At 48.0% G+C, this 21360-nt stretch overlaps 1 long non-coding RNA gene across 1 annotated transcript; it reads right to left on the reverse strand.

Moving 5' to 3' along the window:
* Positions 1-7370: 7370 nt before the first annotated feature.
* On the reverse strand, positions 7371-20677 carry LOC118540839 (uncharacterized). Its single transcript, XR_004919847.2, has 4 exons — positions 20640-20677; positions 12833-12942; positions 10532-10617; positions 7371-9177 (listed from the first exon to the last, which is right to left on the reverse strand). It is a non-coding gene; the product is annotated as an uncharacterized LOC118540839 (long non-coding RNA).
* Positions 20678-21360: the final 683 nt, after the last annotated feature.

Below are 21360 nucleotides of genomic sequence, written 5' to 3' on the forward strand. Positions count from 1 at the left end.
CTCACCAACAGGACACTGAACCAGGAGGCTGCCACCCAGCCGGCCTTTTGGCTATTGGTGGAAGTTGATGTTCCTCCTAAAACGCACCCTTCCCATTGTGCTCCAAATGCATGGGCTTCAAAAGCCACCACTAAGAAGCCTTGCCCCACGCTGGAAAGGATAGCAGGCTGTTGGTCTTCGGACCTTGCAGAATATGTCGGAGGGAGGTGTTCCAGCAAGGTCCAGGAGCTGGAAAGCCCTGGGGTTGGGGGGAGATAATGGGCCACCGGCCTCCAGCAGGGCTGGTCAAGCTGAGTATATAGCAAGGACCCTATGTGGCATAGTTGAGTAGTGATCAAATGAATCCCGCATAACTCACCCCGGGACCCTCTGAAAAGAGTTCTGTGCTATGGTCACGATGGCAAGGACAAATGCCAGCAGCCTCCTCGTTAGTACCATCCAGTGATAAGGCCTCCCCTGGGCACGACCCAGGGGCCATCAAGTAGCAAAGTAGCAAATGTAGCAATAAGGGGCTTGGGCCTTAAAGGGACGGGGTCCAAATGATCCAGTCTTGGCCCTCTCCCCAGTCCCAAGGAGGGCTCAGAGCCAGCTGCTGTCACCTGCCCAGGGAGGGCTCCTGGTCTATATACTATGCTCACTCACAGCATGAACACAGACACGTCGGAATGGCCTTCTCATAGTGCATGTGGTTCTCATTAGTTTATTTTTCTGGAATTTGGGGATTGGGACCCCAGAACCAAACATGCTGGTACAGTCTAAAAATAAATGACTTGAACCCACTCTAATCCAGCTCTGTGTGGCTCCTTGGTTTGGGGGTTTATTGGGCAGGATTTACTGCTAGAAAAAAAAATGTACCACCTCTCTTCCTTCCCCACTCCCCACCATCCCCATTAATCACACACACACACACACACACACACACACACACACACACACTGTTTCCCCCTCTCTCCCTAGCAGAAAGCTCAGGAAAGCCAGATCTCTGGGATGTGGGACTCATCCTGGCAGGTTGGGACAATGGTGTCACCGGAAGGCTAGAGCCCCAGACTCTGCCAAGTTCTCTTTGGCTGCATGGCCCCTATGCCCCCTTGTTTGTGCTCAGCCACAAAACCCAGTGGCCTGATGAACACCAGCAGTGGCCAGACACCACTCTGATGCCCTTAAATAAAGTCCCAAGATTGAAGGCTGCTGCATACAGATGATGCTCCTTATAGGGAGCCTCGGTTTCCTAAGCGACAATCCCATCTCCCACTAATACTGAAGCAGCAGGGTTCTGAGAGCCTGGAAGTCAGGTTGATAAGAGGAGGACAAGAATGAGAGAAAAAGGGGCCACACACTGCTGCAATCTCCCCATTAACAACAAGGCTGGTACCTAGCAGCTCGCTTCGGTGGCAGAAAATTTGCTTCTGAAAACAGGAGTGATCTTAGAGCCATGGGAATGGGTCCTCAGTCACACCTGCATGGAAACCAACTCGTCTCCCAACCCCTGGGCCACCTCCCAGAGCGGGACTTCCTGCCCCATACAGTCAAGACCAAATCCACACCAGCCCCAGCGCCTGAATTGTCAAGGCTGTAGTGTATCCCGCTGTCGGGTCTTGGCCCACCACGAGAAAGCCTTGCTTCCCTGTCCTCCCGGATCAAGGCCACCACCTCCAGGGAACCCAGAACTCCTCCCAGAACCCAGCAGAGCCATCTGGCTTATTTCCAGAATCTTCCATTAACAAGTGATCACCGTCTAGGTATCCTGATTTGCTCAGGTCCAGGGTGGAGGAGGGGATTGGGGCTGCCAGTTATAACACGAAGAGCTGTGCCCACCTAGGAATGTCTGTGATCCACCCTGCAATCCTCTCCTCCCCACCCCCTTTTGGGGACTTCTGATGCAAAGGGCATTGAGGTTATCCCTTCCCTTGGTGCCAGCTTCCAATTGCTCATTAGTCCCAGCTTCCAGGGGATCAACAAGCCATCTCCTAGGACCTTTTCTGGGATGTGGCAGCCTCCAAACTCTGTGGCTTGGAGAAACAACCAGGAGGCCCTCTGAGGGGCATGTCCCCCACTGGGCCACAGAGTTCTGATGGCATGCTTTCCCTCAGTCTGCCTTCCTGAGCAGAAGTGCCCACGTGATCTGATCTCCTGGCTTCCCTTACTGGGACTTCCAGTGCATGCAGCTGGACCCCCTTCCCTGTACCCAGCCCTTCAGCACCCGCTGTGGGATCACAGGGTCTGTCCCTGACCCCGTCCACCAAGGGGCAGGGCTCCCTGGCCAAGGAGAAGCCACAGGGGTTGGCTTGTTCTAAAGGGGCTCAGGGTGGGGCATGTAGCTCGGCACGAGCTCCATCGGGAACAGAGTTCTCTGTTATGCTCCTTCTCCCTTAAGCTGTGGACTCTGTCCCCCCGGGACCCTGGAGCTAGCCTGGTCAGGTCGGGCTTATTTCAGCTGACAAAAGAGAGAAACAGCCCCTGATTGCAGAGGCTGAGCCACACATCCTCGCTTTAAGTGTTAGTTCCCTTTTTGTAAAACAGGGATAAGAATTTTAAAATCTTAGGGTGCCTGGATGGCTCAGTGGCTCAGTCGGTTGAGCGTCTGCCTTCAGCTCAGGTCATGGTCCTAGGGTCCTGAGATCGAGTCCCGCGTCAGGCTCCTTGCACAACAGGGAGCCTGCTTCTCCCTCTCCCTCTGCTTGTGCTCTCTCTCTCTCTCACAAATAAAATCTTTTTTAAAAAAATAATTTTACAATTTAATGGCTGTCGTGAATGAGATGTGCCTGGCACATAGTACATGCCCATGAAACGGGAGCTGGTATGAGCTATTGCTGCACCTGAGAGAGGCGCTGAGAGGTGGTGAAGGTGGAGCACGTTTGCTTTCCCCACAGCCTGGACCCAGACAGATGGACAGACGGACGGTTGGCTCTTCCTGCCGGCGGGGAGGCTGTGGCTTATCGGCCTGTGCAGGTAGCCGTGCAGCCCTGCCCGTGTCCAGCCCCTTGCTCTCCGCTTCCTAGCTGGGACCTGCTTCTCTCGCTGTGTGTCACTTGGATGGTCTCAGCGATCCCACGTTAGGCCTCAGTAAGTAGCAGAGTGGAGGGCTGGGGGGCTCCTCCCTCAGACCCTGGATGGAAAATGGAAGCAGAAGCCCACCTTCTCCGTCTAGATTCCCACCCGCCTGACAGGCCTCCATGGCTGTTCATTGGGATTTAGATTCTGATCTTGTTCAGAAATATTCCATTTCAGGCCAAGGATTCAGACCTCAGACCTAGGACACGCGGCTGGGCAAGGTCTGTCCTCTGAGAATGTTCGGCATGCACACGGACACATGTATGTCGGTAGAGGGACTGCCCTTGTTCCCAAAATGGCCAAACGAATGAAACCTGTTTTTCCTCCTTTGCCCATTACATCACAGAAAGGCTGTTTTGAGTTGTGGAAGAATAGGAAGAATCAGAGAAAGGAAATTTTTTTTTTTAAGATTTTATTTATTCATTTGACAGAGAGAGAGACAGAGAGAGAGGGAACACAAGCAGGGGGAGTGGGAGAGGGAGAAGCAGGCTTCCCACAGAGCAGGGAGCCCGATGTGGGGCTGGATCCCAGGACCCTGGGATCATGACCTGAGCCGAAAGCAGACGCTTAATGACTGAGCCACCCAGGCGCCCCAGGGAAAGGAAATTTTAAAATGAGATGAGGCCCAGGGCATCTCTTCCTGCTGCCCTGTCCCAGACTGCCCTGCCCGTGAGTGTACCTTCGGTGGAGAACCTGTGAGACCTGGCACTGAGAGGGACCTTAGAGAATTTCAAGTTACATAGTGAATGTGTGTGGGGGGGTTGGGGGGGGCGCACATGTGCGTGTGGTTCACATTTTTGTGGGGTTGTTTTTAAGATTTTATTTATTTATTTGAGAGAGAGACAGCACGGGAGAGTGCAAGTGGGGAGCGGGGAAGGAACAGAGGGAGAAGGAGCAGACTCTCCACTGAGCAGGAAGCCCAGTGCGGGGCTTGATCCCAGGGTCACCTGAGCCAAAGGCAGACGCTTAACCGACTGAGCCACCCAGGTGCCCTGCATTTTTGTGTTTATTGAAGTATAATTTACCTACAGTGAAATTCACTCTTTTTAGATACAGCATTATAAATTTTGACCAACTTACACAGTGATGTAACTAACCACCATCAAAAGTCAGGATAGAGAGTAATTCTATCACCCCCAAAAGTTCCCTTGTGGCTCTTTATAGTTAATCCCCTCTCCTCACTCACCTGCTCCTGGCAACCATGGATCTGTTTTCTGACCCCATAGTTCTGCCTTTTTCAGAAAGCCACATAATGGGAATCATACAGTATGTGGCCTTTTGAGTCTAGCTCCTCTCACTTAGCACAATGCCCATTGTTGCATATATCAGTGGAACATTCCTTGATGTTTTGTTTTTAAGCATAAAGAAACAGGCCCAGAGGGGCAAGGCAGAGAGGAGGTAGAGGAGCAGGGCCTGGAGTCCAGGTCCCCCCATTCCCAGTCACCCCACAGCCTCGTTGGCCACAACTTCTTCAGGAAACAGTCCTTTTTAAGCCCCCCAAATCCATGAGCTCCTGTCTGAGACGGCACATGAGGACAAAACCTGCACACTGAAGAGAACGCATGATTATTCATCTACCAGAAGCTACTCCCTTGGAAGCAAAGGGAAGCAATGGTGCATATCAGAGTGAATCTTTATTTATTCAGTTAGCAAATAGGGCTTTGTAGACCACTACCAATAACTCTGGGACTTTCCCAGTCCTTTTCCAAATAGATTAACACAGAATAATGAAGTGATAAGCTATACCTAGAAGCAAAGTGTGAGAACAGACCCCAGGGACATAGGGATCTAGGGTAGAGTGGTACAGCCATGAAACCCAGGCCACGAGGAAGAGATGACCTGGGGTTCTCTTGGTTAGAGACCTCAAAATCAAAAGTTCCAAATAACATCCCAGAGCAAGTGGTCTGTTTCAACTGTCTCTGCCTGCTCTAGGAAATCAAGCCCTTGAGCCCCGCCTTATAAGGAACTAATTCAATTAGGTGGGTTAGTGGTCTGTTGGATAAGAGATCCACTCAACACACTCTCCTGCATCCAATATGAGCCTTGTTTCCGAAAGCTTTAAGCCCTAGGGACATTCAAGCTGTAAGAGAAAATGCCCTTGATGGAGTCACAAGACTCTGGTTCTAGTCTTGGATCTGACACCATTAGCTGTGTGTCCTTAGGCAGCTCACGGTACCTCAGGCCACCTGAGGCAAATGTTGAAAATAAAGAATGCCAAGACCCACCTCCAGAGGTTCCAAATCAGGAGGTTTGAGCGGGACCCCAGGAATCCCCACTTTTAGTAAGTAATCCCGTCTGCACAGCAAAGGAAACCATCAACAAAATGGAAAGGTAACCTACTGAATGGGAGAAGATATTTGCAAACCATAAGAGGTTAGTATCCAAAATATATAAAGAACTCCTACAACTCAATAACAAAAAAACAATCCAATTTAAAAATGGACAGAGGAACTGAACAGGCATTTTTCCAAAGAAGATATACAAATGGCCAGGAAGTACATGAAAAGGTGCTCAACATCACTAATCATAGGGAAATGCAAATCAAAACCACAATTAGATATCAGCTCACACCTGTTAGAATGGCTATTATCAAAAAGATAAGAGATAACAAATGTTGGTGAGGAGGTGGAGAAAAAAGGAACGCGTGTGCACTGTTGGTGGGAATGTAAATTGGTGCAACCACCACAAAAAACAGTATAGGTCTACCTCAAGAAACTGAAAATAGAACTCCTATATGATCCAGCAATTCCACTTCTGGGTATATATCCAAAGGAAATGAAATCATTGTGTTGAAGAGACATCTGCACCTCCATGTTCATTGCAGAATTATTCACAATAGCCAAGACATGGAAACAACCTATGTGTCCGTTAATGGATGAACAGATGAAGAAAATGTGGAAAGAAAGGGAATATGTAAAATAAATAATAATATAATAAAGAAAATATATATAAAATATTATTCAGCCATAAAAAAGAAGAAAATCTTGCCATTTGAGACAACATGGATGGACCTTGAGGACAGTATGCTAAGTGGAATAAGTCGACAGAAAGGACAAATACTGTATGATCTCACTTATATGTAGAATGTGAAAAAAAAAAAATAAACTCACAGAAACAGAGAACAGATTGGTGATTGCCAGAGGCAGGGATGCGAGATGGGGGAAATGGATGAAGGTGGTCAAAAAGTACAAACTTCCAGTTATAGGAAAAATAAAGTCTGGGGATCTACTGTACAGCATGGAGACTACAGTTAATAATACTGTACTGCATATTTGAAATTTGCTAAGACAGTAACTAAATTTATTGTGATCATTTCGCAATATATAGATGTACCAAATCATTATGTTGTACACCTAAAGCTAATACAATGTGATATGTTAATTAAATCTCAAAAAATTTTTTTAAAAATCTCAATAAAACTGAAGAAAATGTAATCTTAGGTAATTCTGATAACAGTCAGATGTGATCCACTGGACTAGATGCTTCCTATGGGTCTTTCAGCCTGAGAACTGTATGGGAAGAGGGTTTGATTGAAGTTCAGAAAAGACATGCAACTCCTATCTACTTCTCCAACCAAAGATGGTTTGGTTTTTTACCCTTAAAGGCCTATGTGTTGCAGTCTGGCTACACCCAGAATTGCTTTAAACCAATTCCAACCCCCTCCACTGGTTCTCTGCTTGTCACCCTCACAAAGCAACCAATCCTGGGTTCTCCTTCTGGAAGAAAGGTCCCTCACCTAGGGCTTAAGGATGCTTCATGTATGCACGCACCCACACATGCACACACACGCATGCACGTGCACATGACTATGAGCCAATCTATTGTTAAATGCTTCTATGCATGCAAGACTCTGCCAACATGAACCCACTGAGCATGCAGATGAATCCATCAGGTCAGAAACAAAGAGAAAGCTTTGGGATCAAACCAAACAATAAATTACAAACTGGATCAGCGGCTCTTCCTCTAGTTCCACTGTGGAAGCATGTTATTAGCTCTCTGGACATGCTCAGTGGCTGGCAACATCCACACACATGAACACGCACATGACATCCACAAGGCTCCTCCCTGGTCAGGCATAAAGCAGAGGTGACCTCGATACTTCTCACTCCTAAGCCTTTAGCACTAAGGCTCGCGACTGCACTCTGGAGTCGGAGCTTTGGGCTGGAGAAAACCAACTTTCCCTTTGGCTCTCCCACATGGTGCCAGCTGGCAAGCCCACAGAACTTATGCCAGTTCACTCACGCAGTGTTCTGGGCCATTCCCCAGTTCCCTGCTGCCCCTCCCAGCCCCCCTACAACCCAGCCTCATGTTATGGCAGAACAGGAAAGACCACCAAGCGGTTGGCCTCACAGAGGAAAGAGGAACTGGCAGAAGGCAGGAGTGCATCCCTCCAAAGAAGATAGATGGGAATGAGGCAGGATTTGGTAACCGAGCTGACAAATAACCCAGGAGCCAGTTCTAATGGAAGGCACATCCCGGGACATTTAAGTCTATAAATATTTATTGACATTGGCCATATGACAGGTGTTCTGCTAGCTGCTAAGCTTATACAGTTGAGTAAAAGTGGTCCTTGTCCTCAAAGACCACACCTTCTAGTAGAAGATACAGACATGTAACCAACCAACTGGGACACAGGGCAGAGGGGCACAGCTCACATAAAATGCAACTAATTCTACATAGGAGGAAGATAGGAAGAGGGTGGCATGAAAATGAAATTTCATGAAATTTCTGGCCTGTTTAGGGAGCAGTGAGTGGACCCCATAACTGGAGCATGCCAGCATATGGAGACCTGCAATGAGGGTGAAGGAAGAAGAAAGGTCAGAGCTACAGACCAAAGAGAGGCATCATGATGGCTCAAACCAGGGCAGGGCCTGGCAGTGAAGAGGGGGAGAGAGGGGGCAGACTCACGAGATGCTGGGGGAGAATATAAAGCTCAATGGTAACTCGATGAATATGGGGGCTGGACAGGGAGAAATGAGTCAAGGAGGTTTCAGAAGACTCAAATCAGGATGGAAGAAGGCTGTGGGGTCAGTAGACCTAAGACCTGGTCCAAGGGGCATGAGGACAGAGCTGGCAGTCTAGAAGCAAACTTCCTGAGAATAAAGGCGGTGAGGGAGGGGAAAAGATAGGAGGTGGTGTTTGAAAGGGCATTTCAGACAGAGGTGGAGCCATGTGGGGTGTGGCCATGGGGGTAGTGGAACTGGAGAGGAGGAGGCAGGCCAAAGTGGAGGAGGTGAGGGTCATCCCAGTAGATGTGGAGGCCATTGGGATGACAGCAGGAGGCAGAATGGAGGAAGAGCATAGGAGGCGGGGACTAGAGTCCTTATCCTAGGGGCTATGGAGAGGGGACCTGGAGGTCCATAGATGGGGGACTGAGGGTAAGGATAGGACAGACTACCAGCCAACGTTCCTCCTGATGGAGAAGGGCTCCTGGGCAGAGTTCACTGGTCAGTGGCCTAAAGACAGGAGTGAGGGGGATGGGCATGTGTGCCTCCAGCTTCATCCAGATTGCCCTCGGAAGTACAGCTGGGATGAAACTTCTTTCACCACCTCCATCACTCTAGAAATAAAAGCCAGTCCCATTTGGAAGCCGACGCTGCATGTGGTGCTCTCCACAGAGCTGAAGCCCAGGCTGGATGACTTCTGCTCCCACACCTCATTCTCATTGGCCCTGTTCCTCTGTAGGAAGGGGTCTAGGATGGCTGGAAGCTCCCCTTCCTGGTCTTCAAGGGCCATCTGGTGGGACCGCCTCTCTGGAAAGCAGTCTGATGACAGTATTCCTTTAATTTTTTAGTCATCAGACCCTTCTGTGGGTGAACTGGTTCTTACCAAATTCCAGTCTCCACTGAACACGGCTAAGGCAAGATTCTCCTTTGTTTGTGGCTCTCCTGTCACCTTTTTGCTTTCCTTTTCACAGATTTTATTCTCCCAGCTTTTCTATTTAGGGCATTTCCTCCAAATCCTATAAAACCAGTTTAGATATGTCTCTGTTTGGCCACATAAAGGTGGGCACCCACACACGCAGGCCTGCCACGTATGGAGTTCCCAAGAACAAAGAGAGATCCTGTTGTTCTCTTCCCCAAAAAGTGCATACCGAGTCTTCATTGAATGGCATCATCCTGGAATCTGTAACAGAAATAAAATAAAGGATGATGATTTATAGCAGAAGGACCCAGGTCTCCAACACATTTAGGTCATTCCTTTAGTGAACCATTAAAGCAGCAGACAGGTTAGGGACAAATCTGTAATTTCATAGAATGTTTTCTACACCTTGAAGCATAAACCCTTTTGTTGGTTTTAACCATTTGGAACAAAACTATTTGCAGAAATGTCATCAAAATGAGTATCCATAATGACACAGCTTTGTGATACGGTGAGGTCACGAGAGCCATGCTGTGGTCCCAGGATGCACACAGCCTTGGAGAGTAGGAATCTGTCAATCTGGGGTTGTCAGCATGATGGATCCAAGGCTGCCCTCTTCCAGGCCCTCAGTGCTCCTAACCTGCTCCACTATCCCTTGGGAAGAATGAGTGGTCTTCAGAGGAGCTCTAAAATCATGCAAATTTCATTAGTAATATTAATTTATACAAATTCTAAATCTGAGGCCTGGTTTGAGAGCCCAAGGCTCTGAGCTGCCTTCTGTATGTCTTTCAGGTGAAATAAGTAGAAGGGCTTTGTGACAGCACTGACCCCCCTCTTTTGCAGAGACTTCTTCCCTCTTCTTTCTGGAACTATTGGTGCCATCTGAAGAGTCAGGCTGCTGGCAGAGGGTCCCCCCAAGCTCACCAGGCTAAACCCCCCATTTTGTTTATTAAAGTCATCTTCATGCACACCTGCACTGATGGTCCCAAAGTGGGGGCTGTAACAGGCAAGGACATTATTGATACCAACGACGGAGCCCTACACTGTCTCTAACTCAGGGGTGGTACCAAAGCTGTGAGTAATTTTCTCTTGCCCAGAATTCTATATTCATATCCATATGAAATTCATACCTCTATGAAATTTTTCTGAACAAATACATTGAAAATTTGCAATGTCATCTGTTAAGGGTGGTCCACGGTGCCTAGATGCTGGACATCTGAGCACAATCTCTTAAAGAAGAAACAGAGTTCTCTACGAGGAAACATGGCCCGGGTTCTACATTCCTATAGCATTCACCAGCTCTCAGCACTTACCTTTTACCTCTCTCTCCCACCTCTCCTACCTCCATCGTTGACCCCTTCTGACCCTGCCCCTGAAAAGCACATACATTTAGCGCAGCTCCGTTTCTCATCATGTCAAGGTAATCATTGAAATGTCACCAGGAAACATCATTATAATTTGAAGAAAGCTGGGTTAGTTTGGCCACGAATGTAATAAAAACACACCCAAGGAGATGTGTTTCCATGCCACACACCTGTCTGAACCATGACACTAGAGCCCTGGGTACATGTGCCAACCTGAAGCACCACTTCCCACTCAAGTCTGAAAGGTGACTTACGTCTCCCAGTGTCCTTGGAAGAAGCCCAGCACAGCCCCCACTGCAGAAAGTCGCTTCCTCATGTCACTGAACTGCTATCTCCAGATCTGAGGGACAGGGGAACAGCTCAGATTAGTGGCTATCTAACCCAGGCCATCAGCCCCGGTAACAGATAGACATTGCTTTCAAAACCCGAATCACATCTCACTTTAAATAGAGGAAGAAGCTGGAGTGTGTCACCTTCAAGGCGGGCACAGAGGCTTTATGAACACCTGTCCCGTCCCTCCAGGGGTTGGAGCCTTGCGCTCCGCACTGCCTTGGCCCTCACGGCAAGCAGTTGAAATTAGCTACACCTTACACCTGGACGCTGATTTGGAGCTTGTGTATTCTCCCTTCAACCCAGGACACAAATAGCCAATCTACCTGCTCTAACCACTACAACTTCATTCTGCTCATTTGAGAGATCTTCATTTTACTTATTTGGGGAAAAAAATGCTCTAAGTTTTTCTTTGGCTTGGGAAGACCTTCACGAGCTTCTAGGACACAGCCACGTCCTCCCCTCCTCCCAAATGACTGCCTCCCTTGGTGATACTCCACGGCCCCATTGCCCAACAGCCTGCAGCCAACCTTGACTACCGCTCCTTAAGCCTCCAGCCCCACTGGACATCGAATCCTGTCAGTTCTGCTCCGCTCCATCCTTACTGCCTCTGCCTTAGCTGAGATGCAGAGCTTGACCTTGACTGTTTGCAGTAACATCCCTGTCTCTGGTCAAAAGCCTGCAGTGCTATCAACATATACCCATTTCCTGCTTAAAACATCTCCGTGTCTCCCTGTTGCCATCAGAATTCACTCAGCCCCATCACATGGTGTGTATTACACGCTCATGATGTGTCAAGCTAGTGTGGAGGATGGAAAGGTGTCCGAGGCCAAGTCTGTGCCCTTGAAGAGTTCCCAGGAGTCTGCCTGGAGCATAGGCGCATAAATGAATATGGCTTCATGTGAAAAGCACTAAAGTGAAAGGAATTATAAAGTATTTTGGAATTCTGGGGGCCAGAGGTTGGGAGAAACTACAGAAGATTGGTGATATTTGGACTAAGGCTAAGGGGTAAGTAGGCATCTGTCAAGGGGGACACTAATGAAAGGGATGCTGAGGATCTTTCAGGAAAGGAAATGATGTGGGCAAAAGCACAGGATTATAGAAGCCCCTGAGTGGACAGGGCCTCTGAACAGGTAATCACTGCCCCTGGTCATCACTGCCGTGTGCCACGTGTACCGTCTGTCTCTAGCAGACCATCAAAATTAGGCCAGAGTGCAGCTCTCTGGCTGGCTGCTACACCAGGTGGGAAGCCAGTCATCCAAATAACAAACCCAATTCAGAATGCATCCTACAGACCTACTAAGAGACTACGGAAGGGCAGGAGGTGGAGGAAATGTCCTGCCCCAATGCCCAGAGACACTACGGGGAAGCATATGGACCCGTCTTCAGAGGCATCTCTCTTGGGTAGGCTTTCCTATGGCCCCAGGATAATGATATCCAGTGACAATGACCAGCCCCACCAATGTCCTAGAGACTCATCCCTTAGAATGCTGGTTGCTCAGCACTAACCGAGGGCCGCCAGAGACCAAAAATGTACAGTCAGGGGCGCTGTCTCTGACCACAGAGTGCTCACAGTCTCGGGGCCCAGATGAGACCCATGCAGAGCAAGGAGCCAGCAAGCCCCCTGCAGTGACATGCCCAACCGCAGCTGGTACAGGGATGCAGCCCTCAGAGAGTAAAAGCTCCGTGTGGACTGAGCTCATCAGAGATGCGTGCAAGGAGCGGGTGGGTGGGGCATGAGCCGACCCATGGAGCTTGGGTGGGATCTGGACTCTAAGAGAGGGGACAAAGAACAAGCTGGGGGAGCACTGTCAGGCAACTCCCGAACCCGGACACCTGGGTCCTGAGAACTGGAAAACAACAACTTGCTGCTCACCTGTCCAGATTCTTAGCCATCACAAAAACCCTCCTGCAACCCCAACCATCCAGGCTCGTCACTAGCTGGGTGCTGTCAGGGCAGGAGAAAGGAATTGAACAGAAAGACTGTCCGGCAGACACAAATCCCTCTCCGAGCTGCCTCTCCTAACAGTAACACCTTTCTGAGAGACCAATATCCTAAATGTTAAAACATTTTGCCTTGGGACTCAGGGGACAACCCTTCCCCCGACCCTATATCTCAGCAAAAATGTCATCCCCACCCAGGGCGGCAGTTTTGCCCTGCAGGACAGAAGCAATCAGTCTCCATCCTCGGCATCCATGTTCATGGCAATCGTTCATGTTCTGACCTGTAGCCCTGTGTGGGATGTCAGCCTGGGAGCCGGGGCTGATGGTCCCCAGAAGTGCACTTCAGGAATTAGCCCACAGCCATCTGCCTCTCCTCCAAGTAACTCGGGCCCTGGGAGAAATAAACAGCTGTTGTCACTGCAGTCCCAGAGAAGCATGAAATAGGGCAAGGAGGAAGGGAGGTGGTAACTTGCAGAGCCAAGGCCGCTCCTGAGAGTGTTTGAAGGTTATTAGTGTGGCTATAATCAGGCCATTAGCCAAATGCAGGTGGAGAATGAAGTGGTTTTGAAATTGCTTTCCAGAGAAAGCAGGGTCTGTGTTGGTATAATCTATGCATGTGATCTCTTTCAAGTAGCTCTTCTGCTGCCTACATGACCAAGGGGCTAGGACTCGGGTCTCCAGCTAACCACAGTCAGAACTAGCCACCCCCCCGGCCCTTGAAAGGGATCAGGGCATGCAGGGCGTGCCAGCCAAAGCCCTGCCGTCTACCTATGCCACCTGCCCTGTGTGAGCAAGTGCGAGCCGTGAGTCCCCGTCTCACACTCCCAGTCCACGTCCGGAGCATAAATACCTCCTTTTAGTTCACAGACAGTGGCCTCATTCTGCACCCCAGTGCGGGCGGTGTCTAGTGGCCGTGCCCAGTGTGGCCATCCCATCCCCTTCAGGCTTCCCAAGGGCATTCAACAGCAGGCTCATTTCTAAGAGCAGCTTCTTGATGAGAGAAGAGTCCTCAGAGTCCCTGTGGATGAAGCCTCTTGCCCAGCTCCTTCTTAGCCACTGAGCAGATCCAGGCCTCCTTCCGAGGCTGAAGAAGAGGAAAGGGTGTTCCCACCTGCTCCTCCTTGAGGTGCCTCGCCATTGTTCCTGGCACCCCCGGCCATCCATTCCCTCGAGCCGAAAGCAGGAGTCTTGTTCTTTCCTTCAGCCCCTCCACAACCACTCAGTGACAAAGTCTGTCCTTGGATCTCTTTGGCCACCCTCCTCCTTCCCACTCCATTCCAGTTGTTTCCCACCGCCACAGCCCAACCCACAGCCTAACCGGGCCGTCTGTGTGCAATTCAGCTGGAATCACGTGCCACAGATTTCAGGTCTGACCCTCGGCCGCCTCCGATCAAGCCTTTCAGAGCTCTCGTTGCGCTTCCGGGCGGTGTCCCAATGCCTCGTCCGCCCCGCGGCTTCTTGCGCTGCGCGGTGGCCAGACGGAGCCCGCTCACAGCTTGCTGGGAGCTCTGCTTTCTCTCACCAGCAGGCTTCACACAGGCCACTGCCTCTGCCTGGGATGCTCTCCCTTCTCCTCCCTCCTCACTAAATCCCATTCCTCCTTCGGAGCTTGGCTCAGTTTCCACTGCTCTCCAGAAGCCTCCTCTGATCCCTCTTTCCCCCACGTTTGGGATAAGGGCCCCCTTTTTATGGGCTTAGTGCAGTATATTACCTGTGCATCTATCTCCCCTGCCCATCTGGGCTCCTTCCAGGCAAGGATGCTGTTGCAGACAACTTTGGATCCCCTAGGCCTATTACAGCACATAACAGTTAAAAAGCATTTCAAAAGGATCAAATGGCTGAATTCATGAAAGAACAAATAACATAATGGAGGAGGTTGCAAAGCCCCCAGTGACCCAATGGGACAATAGCTTGTTGAGTAACTGGGGGTTGAGATAGCAGAACCCTGGGTGCAAATCACACATGCAGAACTAGGGAATGTTTTCAAATAGAGTACCTTCAGCTTCGCCTCAGAGATTTCCTTGCACTTTGGACAGGTGTAATCCCCCTAGTCCATCCAATCAAATGTGCTGACTCGTGGTTCTGTGAGTCTTATCACTGACCCAAGGAACAACATTTGTAATTGGCCCATAGCGTAGCCTGACTAGGTTTTGGATGAATGACTTGGCTATAATGCAAGGACTAGGAGCATAAGCACAGCCTCCATCATCTAGTTCATCTACCATGGGAACTTTGATGCACCGGGATGTGTTTTTTCACCCTGGATTAGATAAAATAACTTTTGACACACTTATCTACTCTCTTCAGAGTGGGTTGATGGGAGCAATGAAAGAACACGACCTTCTGGGCTGACGTTTGCTGGTTTCATGAAAAAGTGAAGGGAGGCCAATTGAATTACAACCCGATTCACGAAGTGGAAACTGCTCTGTCTGCCTCAGCCTTCTTCTTGGGCCAGTTTTTCTGTCAATCCTCCTTGGTGCCCCAGCCCTCCCCTGGTCTCTTTCACAAGCTGGCAGATGTGTTTGATGCAATGCTGGCAAAATGACATACAGATGGTTACCCATATGGTGCCAGTTTGGATCTGACTCTTGGAGAAAATTCTGGAAGCCCACTGAGCTATGAAGGACACCCACCAACTTCCTGCACTAGGTCCAAAGCTGACTGCTCATGGGGGACACAGGTGGGAAGCAGGTGTTTCACATAAATGGACTACCCTCTGCTAATCACCACCAATCAAGCCAGTGGTGTAGGGGAAAACAAAATGAGAAAGAATCATCATCCAAGAGGTGAAATGACTGGTGGCCAAGGAAGGGATGGTTTGGATTCACATAGCATAAATGGCCATATTTTAGGCAGGCTTTGCTTGAGAGAATGCCAGAAACTTGGAGACAAAGGGTTTGGGGACTTCAGATTTAATTCCAGTTGATACAATATCTGGGGGTGCTCAGTCTAACAAATTCCATCTAATAAGTGTCCACAGCAGACAAAGAAGAGATTCATTCAGCCAATTGTTCAATGTTTATTGAACACCTACCATGTGCCAGACACTGTTCTGGATGCTAGGGACAGAAAGGTGAGCAATTTCCATAAGGACCCTCCATTTTAGAGACTTACATTCCAGTTGGGGGAGGACAGAGATACAAATAAGAATATGTCAGATAGCACCAAGTGCTAGGCAGGAAGGTAAAATAGACTGATGTGATAACAAAGAAGTGGGTGGTACTTTAGATTGGGTGACTAAGAGGTCCTTTTGGAAAAGCTGACATTTGAAGCTACAGGCTGAATGACAAGGAGGAACCAGCTAACCACACAGGCATCAAGGGAATAACAAAAGCCAAAGCCCAAGGTGAGATAGATTGATGCTCAGCTAACCCCAGAACACTAATGACTCCCAAATTTACACTTGCAGCCTACACATTGATTTTGAAATTTAGTCTCACTACCTGAAGTCTCAGGAAGTTCAAGCTCAACTTTTCCAAATGTGAACTCATGGTCTCCTTCCCAAACCACCTCCTCTTTCTGTATTCTACATATCAGTGAATGATGTCACCATCCATGCTGCTCACAAACCAAGGGGCTGGACATCATCCGCTGCAGGTTTGGGTTTCCCATGAAGCAGCCTCTTAGATGAAGATTAGCATAAGGAGATATGTTAGAAAGTGTTCTTGGGATGTCCACCTGTGGAAAGGAAGGGAGGAAAGCAGGATTGGAAAAAGAAGATGTTGAGCTGCAGTGAAGTGTCAGCTAAGGCTTCAGCCAACCCCAAGGGGGCTCTGAATCTGTGATGGCCCTCAGAGTTGTGTCAAGGCCAGACAAGGGGCCTGGGATGTGGATTTTGTACCCTGATGTCAATCCAACACTGAATGTAGGCTGTCCATGAAGGTGGTGTGGCCTTGGACAAGATAACTGTCTTCAGCTGAGGGTAATTCTCCCAGGGGTTGGGGGTGTAAGCCCTTCAGTCCTGAGGGATTCAGGGTAACACCTCAAAACATCTACTTCTCCCTTTGTGTCATTCCCACCATCCTATAGAGATGAGACCTGTCCTGGGTGTTGGGGGGTGGGCAGTCTAACTTTTACACATCTCTCCCACCTATCCTGTCCTCCCCTTCCATCTTGCACTAGTTCAAGTCTCAAAATTTCTCATCTGGACTAGTCTTCAACCAGGTCTCCCTGGCCCCCTCCAGTCTATACTCCACATGGTTGCCACGTGGCTGTCTTATTTTTCTAAGACATAAATCTAAGCCCACTACTCTACTGTTTAAAACTCTTCAGAAGCTATCTTCAGAATAAAATCTTAATTCTCTTCAGGATGAAATCTAAATTTCAGATCACAGAATTTCAGATCCTTCATGACCTGACCCTGTCGATGCCTCTGTCCTTATCTCTCCCCACCCCCACCCCAGACTCTATGCTTTGGCCTTTCTGCATGAGTCCTGTGTTCCCTAAGTTTTCCTTTGCACATGTGGCTCTTTGGCCAGGAAAGCCTTTCCAATCTCCATCCTCTCTGACTTTTGGGACTCATTGCAGTGCTCAGTCCTGAAACAATATAACCATCCATCCCACTACCCCAATCCCACCAGGACATCTTGGCCTTGTCTCTATCCCAACATTCACAGTTCTCTCCTAAGAACGTGATACCTTGTCCCCCTTCCCTGTGATTCAGCAAGATCCCTAAGAAAAGAGACTATATCATATTCTTCATAATATCCCAAATACTATCACAGTGCATGACACATAATAGGAACTCAGTAAATATTTGATGAATGAATCAATTAGTCAACCTATGAGAATAAGAGAAGTTAGTAATGTTGTCTGGGTTTTTTTTTTAAGATTTTATTTATTTGAGAGAGAGAGAAACAGCAAAAGAGAGCATGAGCAGGGAAGAGAGGGAGAAGCAGGCTCCCCGCTGAGCAGGGAGCCCAACACGGGGCTCGATCCCAGGACCCTGGGATCATGACCTGAGCCAAAGGCAGATGCTTAACTGACTGAGGCACTCAGGCACCCCTGTCTAACTATTTAATACCAAAATGAGGTACTCTAAGGAGTTCATCTACCCAACAGGGATGTAATAGCCACAGGAATGGAGAGAGTGAATCCTCATACCAAGGCAACAGCCTCCACAGAGTGTAAGGACTGTGTGCAGCCATGACAGCCCTTTATCCCTGAGCATGGTTCTAACATAAGCTGAGGGTCAGCCATGTCTACGTATTTCTGGTAAGCTGGTGGACGTGTCCATAAGAAGCCCACCATGACTCACCTAAATACTCATGCCAAACCCCTTCTCACATGCCTTCCTGCACTATAGAGACTGAGAACAGAAAACCACATCCATTTCCAGACCTCATGTGACCTACTTTCTACCAAGCAGACGCACCCATCAGATAGTCAGAAAGTGGAAATGAGTAACGTGAGGTGGTAGTCATGTGCCACGAGATTAGAACAGAGCTGTTTGGTTCTTGGTAGAAGCTGTGGTAGAAATTCTACTGCTGGGACCCTGCTTCAGAAATAATGAAATGTATGCAGGTGGGCCGAGCAGTGGGCTTCTGCTCCAACAGTCAGGCGTTTCTCCTGGCTGGTCTCCTGACCTTTGGTAACATCATCCCCATACCTTATAATAAGTCCATTTATCCTTAAACTAGGATATGAATAGTACACCCATTTACAAGGAGGCCTGTGGATTGGAAAATGTTCATTCTGGAGGGAGAAGCAGCCAGATGTGAGGAACTTAACCCAGCAGCAGAGCCTCTGTCATCAGAAGGATAATTCTGTCATTCACATGCATCTCCTGGCCCAGCCCACAAAGACTCCTATTGGAATCCCATTAAGAACAGGAGAACTGTCAGTAAAAATAGAAAGAACTGTCGACTGACACTATGTACAACACCGAGTCACAGCCAGCCCTGCTTGGCCACTCCCTCTCTAACAGAGCAAGAAGATGGATTCTGCCCCACTTGGCTTCAAATTATTCTGCAGCTATCACATCCCAAAGGCTTCAATGAGAGGGGGACATCATCACCACCAAGAGCTAGCAGTGCCTGGTCGGATGAGTGGGAGGCACGAGAACCAGGGGAGCCCCCAGCTGGAGCAATGGTTATGATAGAAAGGGCAGGCCTTCTTTGTGAACTCTGGTGCGACTCTCCCTGAGTTCTCCCAGAACATCTGGGCAGAGGAACATGTTGGGGTGCAGGTATGAGACACTATCTGGGGACCCCGACAATACTGGGGGAACCCTCAGCTGTGAGCCCCTGGGAGTTCCCAGAGATATGTGGGGAAGACTTGTTCCTGGGCTTATGTATGGGGCTTCTCAGAGACCCCCATAAATGTCATCAGGAACACGTGGGGGACATGTCCTTAGACTCCCAGAAGGACAAGGCAAGGACTATGGTTGATGAACGCATGAGAGACACCTCAGAGGACACCCACCTCTATACTGGAGTACTTATTGGGAGAATGAATGAGGCACTCTTAGGCTCCAAATATTCTGGGGGGGGCATTCTGCGTGACCAGATTGAGGCAAAATCCAGTGAAATTTAAGGATTACAACGCATGTGATGTTCTTTTTCCCCGCAGGCCTGGGGGCATTTTCACATTCATTTTGGTTGCTGAGCATTACACCCCATCCCCCCTCCTGAGAGACAAACTTATTATTTAGGTCTGGCAATTCTTTTGTTGAGGTCACTATCAAAACTTGCGGGCCTGGGAGCCATTTTGACCCTGTCTGGTGACCTTGCATATCACTGCTGTGCTCCATTAGACAACAAAGTTGCAATTTAACTCCCAGAAGGCAAGCTTTTGTCCCTCCTTCTGTGGGACCCCCTCAGTGTTGCCCTCTTGCTAGTCACAGAAAGGAACGGGAGCTTTCAGGAACCAGTTGTCCTGTGTGAAGAAAAGAGGGTGCAGGGTCCCCGGGCGTCGCGGGGTGCCCCACCGAGCCAGCACCCTGCTTCCTAGTCAGCTGCCAGCCGATTCTCTCCTCCCCTACCTCCAACGCTGAACACTTCCGCCCACTGCAACTTCTTTGCAGAGCTGGGAAACTTGCCTCAGAAACTCATCTGAGAATAAAAGATATGAATAAACAGTTCACAGAGGAGGAAAAACAAATGACTACTGAACACTTGGAAAGGTGTCCAACCACACTAATAATTTAAGAAATTCTGTTTAAAACCAGCTCCCATTTCCACCCATTAAATTAGCAGATTTTTTTTTTTTAAATAAGGATACCCAGAGCTGGCAACAGTGGTGTGAAGTGGGGGTTTTATCTTCTACTGGTGACATTTTAAATTGGTACAAACTTTTTGGGAAGCCGTCTGGCAGTACATAGCAAAAGCCCTTAATACGTTCGACCCTTTGCCCTTGTTACTCTGCTTCTAGGAATCTATCTTAAGGAACAAACCAGATTTCTGCAAGAGGACATGCACTGTACTGTTATTAGAGCAATCACAAAACAAAAGTAGAAACAAAAATGTTCAACAGCAAAAACTATTAAATAAATAATGGTACATGTGCATGGCAGAATATTAAGAAATCTTAAATATCATATTTTCAAACAAAGTAATTACATGAAGAACTACTTATAATACAATAATAAGTGGGGGAAGCACAGGGTTTAAAGACATATAGGGACTACCTGACCGAAGACCTGACTCCAAAATATAAAACAACTTTCCAACAAAATAAGATGATAACCCAGTTAAAGAGTGAGCTAAAGACTTAAAGACACTTCACCAAAAAAAAAAAAAAAAAAAAAAAGCATGCAAATGAACAAAGCACATGAAAAGATGATCCACATCAGTAGTCATCAGAGAAATCCAAAGGAAACCAATGAGCTAGCACTGCACACTCACCAGAATGTCTACAATCAAAAGGGAGAATAAATACCAAGTATTGCAAAGACTTGGAGCAAATGGAACTCTTGTTTACTGCTGGTGAGAGCTGAAAATAGTTCAACAACTTTAGAGAATGGTTTGGCAGGTTCTCATAAAGTTAAACATACTCTTACCACATAAACCAGCAACCCCAATCCTAGGTATTTAACCAAGAAAAATAAAAGTGTATGTCCACAAAAAATATTTGAATATGAACACTCACCATTACTTCATCAAAATGGGCAACAACCCAAATGCTCACCGACAGATGAATGAATAAGCAAACCATGGCTCCTATAAATAACTGAATATTACTCAGCAATAAAAAGAACAAACTGGTGATTTCTACAACAATCTGGAAGAATCTCAAAAAACATTATTCCAGGAAAAAGAAGCCAGACACAAAGTATATATACTGTGTGTTCCACGTATATAAAATCCTAGAACAGGCAAAACTAGCAGTTCCTTGGGGCTGGGTGACAAAGGGGATGTAAGGATTGACAGGAGGGGAACAAAGGAACATTTTGAAGATAGAAATGTACTACATCTTGACTGTAACGTGTTTGTTCAAACTCCGTGAACTATACACCTAAAAGGGGTACACTTTATTTTATCTCAATAAAGTTCTTTTTCTTTAAAAATATGTTATAGAGACTTCCAGTAAAAAATAGCACATTAACTACATGCATCTCTCTTTGAGACCCCACTAAATGATAGTAAAGGAAAAAAAGGACAAGTAGGAGTCTCAACTTCAAAAGGCATGGCCAGGTTGGAAATTGGATGGACAGGTGGTAAGTGACCCAGTGGAGTGATGAGTCCCTCAGCCTAGAGCACATTCACTGGATGATTCAGCCAAAGAAAGAAGCCTGGGCACTCAGAATGTCCGTGTGAATCAGGGCAGGAGTGAGACCAGGAAGTGACTGCAGAAGGATTCATTGAATATC

The sequence above is a fragment of the Halichoerus grypus genome, chromosome 8, assembly GCF_964656455.1.
Source record: "Halichoerus grypus chromosome 8, mHalGry1.hap1.1, whole genome shotgun sequence".
NCBI lineage: Eukaryota > Metazoa > Chordata > Mammalia > Carnivora > Phocidae > Halichoerus > Halichoerus grypus.